The sequence below is a fragment of the Aegilops tauschii genome, chromosome 4 (genome assembly GCF_002575655.3).
Source record: "Aegilops tauschii subsp. strangulata cultivar AL8/78 chromosome 4, Aet v6.0, whole genome shotgun sequence".
Lineage (NCBI taxonomy): Eukaryota > Viridiplantae > Streptophyta > Magnoliopsida > Poales > Poaceae > Aegilops > Aegilops tauschii.
This window is the reverse complement of record NC_053038.3, coordinates 82,849,397-82,859,160: the sequence shown is the minus strand read 5'-3', so window position 1 is coordinate 82,859,160 and position 9,764 is coordinate 82,849,397. Positions and strand designations below refer to the sequence as shown.

At 43.4% G+C, this 9,764-nt stretch overlaps 1 long non-coding RNA gene across 22 annotated transcripts; it reads right to left on the bottom strand.

Moving 5' to 3' along the window:
- Positions 1–1,315: 1,315 nt before the first annotated feature.
- On the bottom strand, positions 1,316–9,562 carry LOC109748180 (uncharacterized). Of its 22 annotated transcripts, none has more exons than XR_012181415.1 (12): positions 8,893–9,525; positions 8,211–8,588; positions 7,994–8,063; positions 7,636–7,880; positions 6,198–6,578; positions 3,573–5,582; positions 3,088–3,149; positions 2,870–2,965; positions 2,690–2,766; positions 2,496–2,576; positions 2,280–2,388; positions 1,316–1,677 (listed from the first exon to the last, which is right to left on the bottom strand). It is a non-coding gene; the product is annotated as an uncharacterized lncRNA (long non-coding RNA). The 22 variants fall into 22 exon arrangements; XR_012181417.1 differs by having other exon boundaries at positions 1,316–1,655; XR_012181414.1 differs by having other exon boundaries at positions 1,316–1,632.
- Positions 9,563–9,764: the final 202 nt, after the last annotated feature.

The following is a 9,764-nucleotide window of genomic DNA, read 5'->3' as shown; positions in this document are numbered from 1 at the left end:
CTGAAATTATGTAAACATAATGCATGTTATATTTCACATGTAAAAAAAGATAGCACAGGTATAATCGAGTAATAATTTAAGTCCACTTCACTTACATTGTAAATTGTTAACAAAAGGCAATTTGACAATGCATACATATAGAGCCATGATCGAACTAAAAATTTGTTACAAATTAATATCTATTTGATGCGTTCAACAAATTCTTGCACAATATCAGAAATGTTGTCTTTAGTTTCATTCGCACGATATTTGAGCAATTATAATAAAAATGTCTTCCTCACCGGCCTTCGGGTCCGTTAACTTTCACGCCAACCACAGTGGCCAACCTTGATCCAGGCTTCGACTTCTTTGCCTACGTGATGGCGGACGCCTTGCTCACTCGAAAACAACGTGATGGTCACCATCCACCCTACCTTGCCTACCGGCGGCACTTTTCTTCCGGCACGGGCTCACCGACCACGTCTCCCAGGACCTGCTCCACAACTACACGGCGGCCGCAGCCAACCATCCACCATGACCGCTCCACCACCACCCTGAGGCTCGACATGAGTCAACTTTAATCGTGTCAAATTTACATTGTTTGGATCCTCATGCACATTAAGCAACATTCTTAATTTTTTTCTGCCTATAAACCACTATTCTTCTTCGTCTTCGTTCTCCTGCTCCTCTTCACTTACTATCTCTACCTTTCCTATCCAAGCTAACCGCAACCATCAATGGCCCATCCGCTCAAAATCCCCAAACCTTCTACACCCACACTATGAATTTTGAGGGACTTTTTGCCAATATTTTCTCCTTTCAAGTCTGCAAACAACAACATTTGTGTAAAGTAATTAGTGTAAACTCGTTTATGCCCACTCATGGCTAGTACGACCACAAACTCTGCCGTCTCGCCTACATGATGTGCGTCCACTCCCACAATTTTCCCCCTTACTCTGGCTAGGCCTCCATTACTTCCAAATATTTTGTTCGGATTATTTGCCATCAAGGATAAATTAGCATATGTGATAAAAGTTCCTACGATTTGACACTACAAAGGTAGAGCAACATGAAAAACAAAAGATCATGCTTCTAATCTTGAGACTTCTGTAGTTAAACAAACAATGGCGATAACCTTACAACATTTTTCAGACTCCCGTCCTAATTGAAAATGATTGATGCATTAAGGAACACGTGCAACGCATGTCTCAATTAACATACACTATATCAAATATTTGTAATTTTAAAGAAAACTATCTACGCTATTTTGAAAAATAATTAAATGAAAATGAAATCTACGTGACGATTAAGGATTATTGAGGCGATAAGTACATCCTTTTACAAAATATTTTTTGGGATGACAACTTAATTGTTTGAAGTGTATTGTTACCATTTACACAAAAATGAAGAGATGGTTTGAACAGTGGGCAAAAAGGGATCTTCAGACATCAAACAAGGTTTCTAAATCGACCAAAACAAAAATTCACAGACTAAGATAACATCATCCATTAGCTGTCAAAAACATCTCATCACTTCTCCTTTTTCTCCGCGGGACAACCTTCTTCATCCGGGCTCCCAGCTGGTGCTGGTTCATCAACTCGACACGGAACTTCTTGCCGCCGTGAGTGATGGGCATCTAATCGCCCTGGCCCCCTGGATGGCCGTAGCAAGCTCCTCTGTTAGAATTGAATCACCAGGCTTGGAGCAAGAGAGGTGTAAACACGGAGAAAAACAATACAAAGCTCACTAATAATAGGTTGATGGTATTTCTTATACACAAACTGAAACTAATGACTGCTAGAATTCCACCATTCTACCGATGTTACAAGCACCTGAAGACATTATTATTCCAAATAACACCACCATAACTGAAGCAACCAACAAACTAAACTCTAGAACATCAAAGGACAATCAGATTAATCCTTCTCTGAAGCTCGCATGATAGAAATGCCAACTTCTAACCTAGTTCAAAGATACTGTATATAATAGATTGGCATCGTTATGTCTAATATGCAATAAATTATGCAACAAATAGAATCCAATAAATCCAGTAAATCTAATTTTCATGCTTCTATGTATATTAGTTTTTTAGATTTAAGAGGAGAAATATTTCATGAACATTTAAAGTCATCATGCTTTGAATTAGACGACACAAGCATTAGAACTGCATTTGCTCGATCCTTGAGTGAGACCTTTCTACTCCCAAGAAAAGAAAAAGAGAAGAAAAGTGTAATCTGGATGTGGCATCAATAGCATAACTAGAAAGTATATATAGATGCAGTTGTTCGAGACTGACTAACCATTTTGCATTGAAGTTTGCAAATAAATCATTTTCATATTTGAACAAGGGGACTTGTAAACCTCAGGATCAGACGTTTCTTTAAGATTTAACAAATAGCAGCAGAAACTCTGCATGAAAGAAACAATTCTGATGCACTGAGATAAACAACTCCAATGTACTTGTTGATATGAAGGTGATCGAGTAGATAGACTGACACAGACAACAGTAAGCATACCTCTTGTCAATCTGCACTTCAGAGCCTAGTTACTTTTTGAGCCAATATATGCATCAACTCAGGATCCTCCGCTGTATAAACCTGGTATCACGAAGAAAGGCAACAATAAGCATACCTCTTCTCAATTTGCACTTCAGAGCCTAGGTTTTGTATCAATCTCAATATGAAAACTGAAGCAATATACATTGGCATACCAGGAAGAAAGGCAACAATACCCAGCAACAAATAGGCCATACACCTGAGAGCTGTCAGCATCCATGTGACCTTGAAACTGCATAAGGAAATATCATAGCAAAAGTTTAATATTGTCTGATAGGACACAACAGCCATGTATCTTTCTAAGAAAGTTGACAATCAGCTTGTAAACAAAATACCTTGCTAGTTGCAAAACAACCTTCGGTATCATCTTTGTATCATTATGTAGCAAAGGTCCCTACTTTATATTAGCCTAACAAACCTGCCGAAGCTATCTGCACAACTCCACAAAAATCAGAAAAGAATTAAGAGAATTAGTATTAAAAGGAGATGAGCAGTATGCCTACAAGGATGAAATAATAGGATGGATTGACATGAACTACACACGCATTAGTACCTGCAGTTCAATATCCCAATGCCCTTAAGAATTTCTACTACTCCTGATCTGAAAGTGTTCAACTTAACCAAATAGATTGTTACTTATCTTTGGCTCTGAACAATACTGACTTATAAACAGTTATAAGCATCAAATTTCAAAGAATCACAGATCAACAAGTTGTTGGCTGATCTGTCGTACATGTATTTATTTTTTCAACGGTATGCTTGCCCTTGGGACAAAGCTTCGAATTGGCTAGCATAAATATGTAATAGTCTATGTGAAGCAATAATCTGGGAATTAGAAGAAAAAAATCAACTGAAAATTATGTCTTATGATTTGATATAGCTTAAAAAGGATCCACTTTATGAGTTGAAACAAAGCACGTGAATGACATAGTCACAAAGATACGTCCGCCAACCTTCTTCCTCCCAGTAGACATGGAAATTAGTAGTCACCCATCTAGGATTAAGTAAATAAAAAGAAAGATGGAAAAGAGAGAGCACCTTTGATGAACACAGACAACCAAGCAGCTTCCCCTTGTTCTCGTCTTGGCCGGCACTACACCTCTTCCCGGTCGGCAACCTGGATGAGCGACAACCTGGCCGGCACTACGCCGAACGATACAGCTACCCGCAACTCACGCTGCTCAGGCCAACCGCACATAGACCACGAACGCTGCACCACATCCTGGGCCGCTGCCCCAACATGTCGTCCAACAGTCCCGACTGGGGCGCATTGACGGAGCTGACAACCTTGCTGCTTCCGCACTTCAAGGTCCTCACCCAAGCCATGCCGACAAGCAGCCCTACCTCTTGGAGCTGTCATCGCAGTACTGCCCGAGGCCGCAGCCTCGACACTTAATAGAAGATCCCGGAGCTGCAGCCCCGACATACACCGCCCTTGAAAACGAAAGATCCCCACACGACATCCAAAGGCTGGCCCTCCAAGGCAACGCCTCTGAAGATGGTTACGACGTAAACGCCGCCGCCACCCACTCCAGAAAACTGGAGTTTAGGTTCTCACCCGGAGAACCCAAGCACATGAAAGGATAGGAAGATGTCTACGACTATGCCTCTAAGAAGGTCACGGAGCTTTCGCCCGAGTCCCTGATCTCCTATCAGTGAGCTTGCTTGCAAATCTGGTCACGCAACGATACCCAGACCATTAGAGCCAAGCACATTGTGTAGGGCACCCCCCTGCCGTCAGCCGGCATAGCCCTCACGCGACGACCAGCTGCAGCAACTCATGCGACATAGAAACAACGCGGTTGCCAGGGTCAGATCTGAGTGCATCGCTCCAAATCCACCATCCTGAGCCGGTGCAGCAGCCCCTGCCATAGCAGCCATCAGCCCGAGGCCGCTGCCCCAGCATTCTCTGGCGCCGCAACCACCGGCTACCCCGCTGCAGATCCACGAAACCAGGAGAACAACGTCATCAATCTGCAGAGCAGCACAGTCACACCTCCCGCCGCGAAGAAACGCACAACGCCCATATGTCCTCCCTCGCGCATGCTAGGCGCCAGATCCACGCCCACCTCGCACCTCCGCCACGGACCAACGCACCCAGCCGGCCGGAGCACCTCTACGCCTTACTTCGCCAGCGCACATGCCAGATCAGCTCGCACCCTGGCCGAACCCGCGGTCACTCGCACCAGCGCGCCATGCCGCCGCCAGCTCGCCCTCACCAATAAATATAAATGAAAAGTGAAATTATGTAGTCTTAATTGCACAATCAAATCATCCTCAAGCAAATAAAGAGGTAGTTGTTCATCTAAGGCTGCATACCTAGTAGTTCGAAATTGGAAGCACTTAGAAATAAGCATAACATATCATAAACACAATTTTCTTTTCTATCAGCGATCTCCCCACATGAAAAGAAGATAGTATGCTCAAAAATCATTATTCGTCACAAAGGATGTATTTAACTAAAATGCATAAGACCAAACAATGCACAAAAATGGTAATAGTAGGCATAATTGTTATCTGAGTAGTGCTAACCAGAAACTACGTACGTCCATTGTGTCGATCATCCATACGTTCGGATAAAATATAATTTGGTCGAACCAAGAAATAAAATGAAAAACATTTTTTACTTATGCTAACAGACTACCTTGAGTTTCCATATTCCTGCAAACTCGTGAATAATGTTTCCTTGTCTCTTCTCTTTGTAAGACTAATTCGCAAATTCCATCTGGTACTAATTAAAACATATAGAAATACCATGAGAATACTCGTACATGTCTAAAATACCAGTTGCAAACTGACCAAAGGCCTAGTAGCACAAGTATGTAAATTGGTATCAAGGAGAACTTATGCAGCAATTGGTGCAGACTAATCCTTTATAATTAAAACAGTTAACTTCCCGTGTCCAGTACAGTCAATAAAGTATCACGTTCAAGACAAATCTGATATAGCGTGAATAAATCAATAAGTAAATCAATATGGTGCATACTCTAAAAGGTCAGATCTTTGATGTCGTAGAAGTTACTAATCTTCTGCTCGTTTCAAAAATCCCTACAGAAAAAAAGGAATACATTTCAAGCTCCAGCATGAACCAGCAATTTATTATGTGAAATACGTTCTTATCGGCAATAGATATTTTCAGATCAAAGAATAGTATCCAATCTTATAAGTAACTCTATATTATGAAACTCCCACTCATAGGTGTTAATATGAGACCTTCATGAAATAGATCTAAACCGAGGGTAGTATTTCATATCAGTTATTTTACAATATGAACTTGATACTATTACTATCATCGACGGCAAAACTGACACAATTTATTTTTATAAAAAATAACCATAAGGAAGGCCATACATCAGTGCCAGCAAAAATATGATCATATACCCAGCACAAACTTATATGCCCAACAAAACCGCAACCCCAATCAAACAAAAGATCAGATGGGCTGATCCCTGAGATCGAGAAGATATCCTATTCTTCGCAGCTGCAATTGTTTGCCATCCAAACTGGTGGGCCTAATTATAGGCATGTAAATAGTCCTAACATGCATTTTTCATAGCAGCATCAGGTATGACTGAACTTTCTTAAAAATAGCTCGCAGCATGCTAAGTTTACCAAACCAACATACAAATGAAATATTAGAAAAGTCTACAGGACAATTTTTACCTTGATGATTAGTGTGGGCTCTCATGGTTTTTGCTTTCTGGCGATGTAATCGGACATGGATATTCTTCACATCTGCAAGTGCCTTCGGCCGTGGGTGGAGGCTGACTGACCCTTGAGGAGCTTGTGGCGGGTCTTGCACTCCAGGCAGTTCCCTCATGGTGCTCGTACTTGTAGCATGTTTGGCAGACGGAGAAGGCCACACCCATTGCAGGTGAAGTGCTCGACATGAGCCCCACGTCGTCCCCGCAAATGAAATATTTGATTTACAGAAGGGGTTGAGTTCATACTGCTTTTTAAAGTTCAGTGCCCATCTCCATATTAAAGACAAAGAGGAATTATTTCAGTTTGAAGTAGAAAGGCAATAACTTCGGAATTGCCAACCTGCAAATATAAAAAACAAAGCAAAGCAAATATTCTTATGATTTGGAAAGCTGACATCCTATACAAGAAACAATATAAGTTCTAACAAATCGCTGGTTCGGTTCAAACATCAACACACATAACAGTGGCACTGATTCGCCATGAAACCGTGCTATTGAGTATTGAGAGATATAGCAGCAGATGCATTTAGATATATCTAGGCACAACCGCACAAGGATTCACAACAGTGATTATATGGGGAGTAAAAAAACATTTAGGCTACATCTGGAGCTATCTATGTATGTCCAAATTTTGATCTAGCGACAGTATGTTTAAATATACACATACACACATGTTACTACCAATAATTATGAATGGATTGTACCTTACAAATACACCATACTAAAACATTATATTCAAGCTATCAAGGTCTATATAGAGTTTCTTGAAAATAAAGGAACACGCAACTGAGTTCTCGACAACAACTTTCCCGAAAAGGAGATGCTCTAGAAAAGAAATGTTGATCCTAGCATTTGGCAATTTGTTTCAGACCAAGCTCCCTTTTCTGTGTGCCACCATGGTCGTAAATGTGCAATCTCAGATAGTGGTGCTGACTGTACTACTGAGATAATCCTACTTGTTGCCCGGAGCTTGACACCATTCATCCTTCTATAGGCTAGTGTTACAGAAAAGGGTAAAGAGCTAACAAAGGGCATACTCATAGTGCAGTGTTCCTTCCTACAACCCCTCGTTCCTAGTCAGTAAAAGGCTTACAACAATTTATCTTGGCTCCGCATTTACTTTAGCTTGTCTGTCGAGTTAAACAAGGATTGAGCTGCAGGTGGTTGTCACCTACTTTGGCAGTTTTGTACAACTAAAGGCCTAAAGCTATCATGGCATAGTCAACAAATAAAACTTGCAAGTATTATGTACATTTAAGTAGCAGATGTTTCTCAACACAAAATGCAAGCAACTGTGCAAGTAGGGTCTAAATTCATGCAAGTAGTCAGAATATTTCCGACGCAAATTGTACAAGTAGCAGGAAGAAACAAATAAAATGTAAATAAAGAATAGTTACCTTCAGTAAATTGGTTTCTCCTAAGAAGGCAGGCAAGATGAACAGACTATGTAGCCGCAATAATGGGCCTGATGAATTAACAACTTAGGAACAATGGGCAACGTTGCGTGGACAGAGGAAGGGAACAATGAGTCGAGCAAATTGGTGAAACAATCACTGGTGCCCTGCTCCGCTAGTCTGTCGTGCATCCTCGGGACGGTGATCGGTGCGAGGTCGATGCAAGTGATGCCGCAGGTGACGCCCTCCTGCAGAAGCTCTATAAGAATCAGCAGAAAGAAATCGAGTTAACAGAGATACTTTTCTAAGGGCCTGAGAGGTTATATTATGAATAGAAGATTCATGGAAAGACGTCACTTACATGATACATGTAGCTAGAGAATCACAGTGCCCTCAATTGAAGTTTTATGTTCTCCCCATTAGTGATCGCACTGAATCAAAAAGCAAAATGTCAGACAGACAGATTACCTGGAGTGAAGGCATCAGGTAAACAAATTATCTGAATCAAAAAGCTCACTAAAAACAGAATCAAAAAGCTAAATGCCAAACCGATTGAGTACTTTGCCTGGTATACATACTTGTCCCACCTTGCATCAACCCTGTGCATGGTGGTGGCATCAACAGCGTCATGAGCTCCTGCTGCCCTTGCGTCAATAGAAAGGTTGTCATCGTCGGCGCCGCGCACCTCCGAACCAAGGATCCGTTTGGCATGGAGGAGAGCGCGATCAGATTGATGCGTCCATCCCCAAATAACGAGCCAAGATAAAGAATATTATGACTGGGAGTTGTGTGTCCCCACTTTGTGTCTGCAACCACCTCCTTTCTACAGCTCCAAATCAGGGGAGCATCTCTTCGTTCCCAGCGAGACGGTCTATGCAGGTGCCGCCGGCGGCAGCGACGCCCCACCACAAAAGATTGTCTTCGAGCCGCGAGTTGCCGCACCCAACCCCAAGGACCTGCAGTTGGTAGATATTTATTGGGGAAAACGACCAATAAAGCATGACTGAAGTTTAAACTTTGCATAACTAAAAAGTAATCTGTGGGCATTTTCCTTTTTCCCAAGTAACAACGTCAAACTTTTCAGGGGAAGGGTATATACAATATTTACTAAACTGAATGCTTTCCACGTGTTTTTAAATCAATGGATCCTTCATCTAGTCCTTTTGCTATCTCCTACAAATTCTTTAAAGAGTACTACTACACTGCAGCAAAATAATGCAATACCTAGAGTTAAATCTATCAATTTTGGCACATACGTACTTGCATGGTCTTCTCCTCCTCTGTTAGCATTTCTCAGTCCAATTCGTGCCTGCATGAACATGGTGGCGACAAGAACACCCAACCCCAAGGACCTGCAGCACAAGAACACACAACATACATGGTGGCGAGATGGCGTGCTTCAACTGCAGTGAGTCCCCGGCCGTGGCCGGGTGCCCCTTTGGTCGCGACGCAGCGCCGTCGGCGGTGGGCATCACGATGCCATCATGGAGGCACAATCAGATCGACCTCTCGCGCAGCCGGCCGCCGCCCTCGTTGCCGCAGACGGAGGCTGCCTCCTCGCCGGATCGGGTCGGAGCGGCGTCCCAAGAGACAAGACGCACACGGTGCCCGCCGCCTCGATCTACCTCTCCCGGCGCGACCCATCTGGACGAGATGTTGCCGTGGTGGATCTGGCCACCGCCCCGCTGACTTGCTCGAGACGATCTGGGGCCTCCCCGCTCATGGTGGGCAGCGCCGGCGGGGAAGAGAGCGGCGCGGGCGGAGGGAGAAGCAGTGGGTGGAGCGGCATGAGGTGGGGCTGGTCGAGGAGCTCCGGTGCGGCGGCGGCTCAAGGAACCCTAGAGCTGTTTGCGCGATGGGAGAGACGGGAGCGGCTCGGGGGGGGGTGTGTGTTCGGGAGGGAGAGCAGAAAACCGGTGGGAAATAAACCAGGGGGAGCGGGGTGCAAGGTGGGATGAAATAAAACCAGCGAAAAAAAACCGTGACGAAAAAAAACCATGATAGGTGGGACGAAAATAAACCCGGAACGGAGACTACTAACTAAGACATTAGGAGTAGAGATCTTGTGCGCCCTCTTCTCCGTTGTCGCCGGCATCCAGGCTATTTGACAGCCCAGCGGGCACCTACCATCG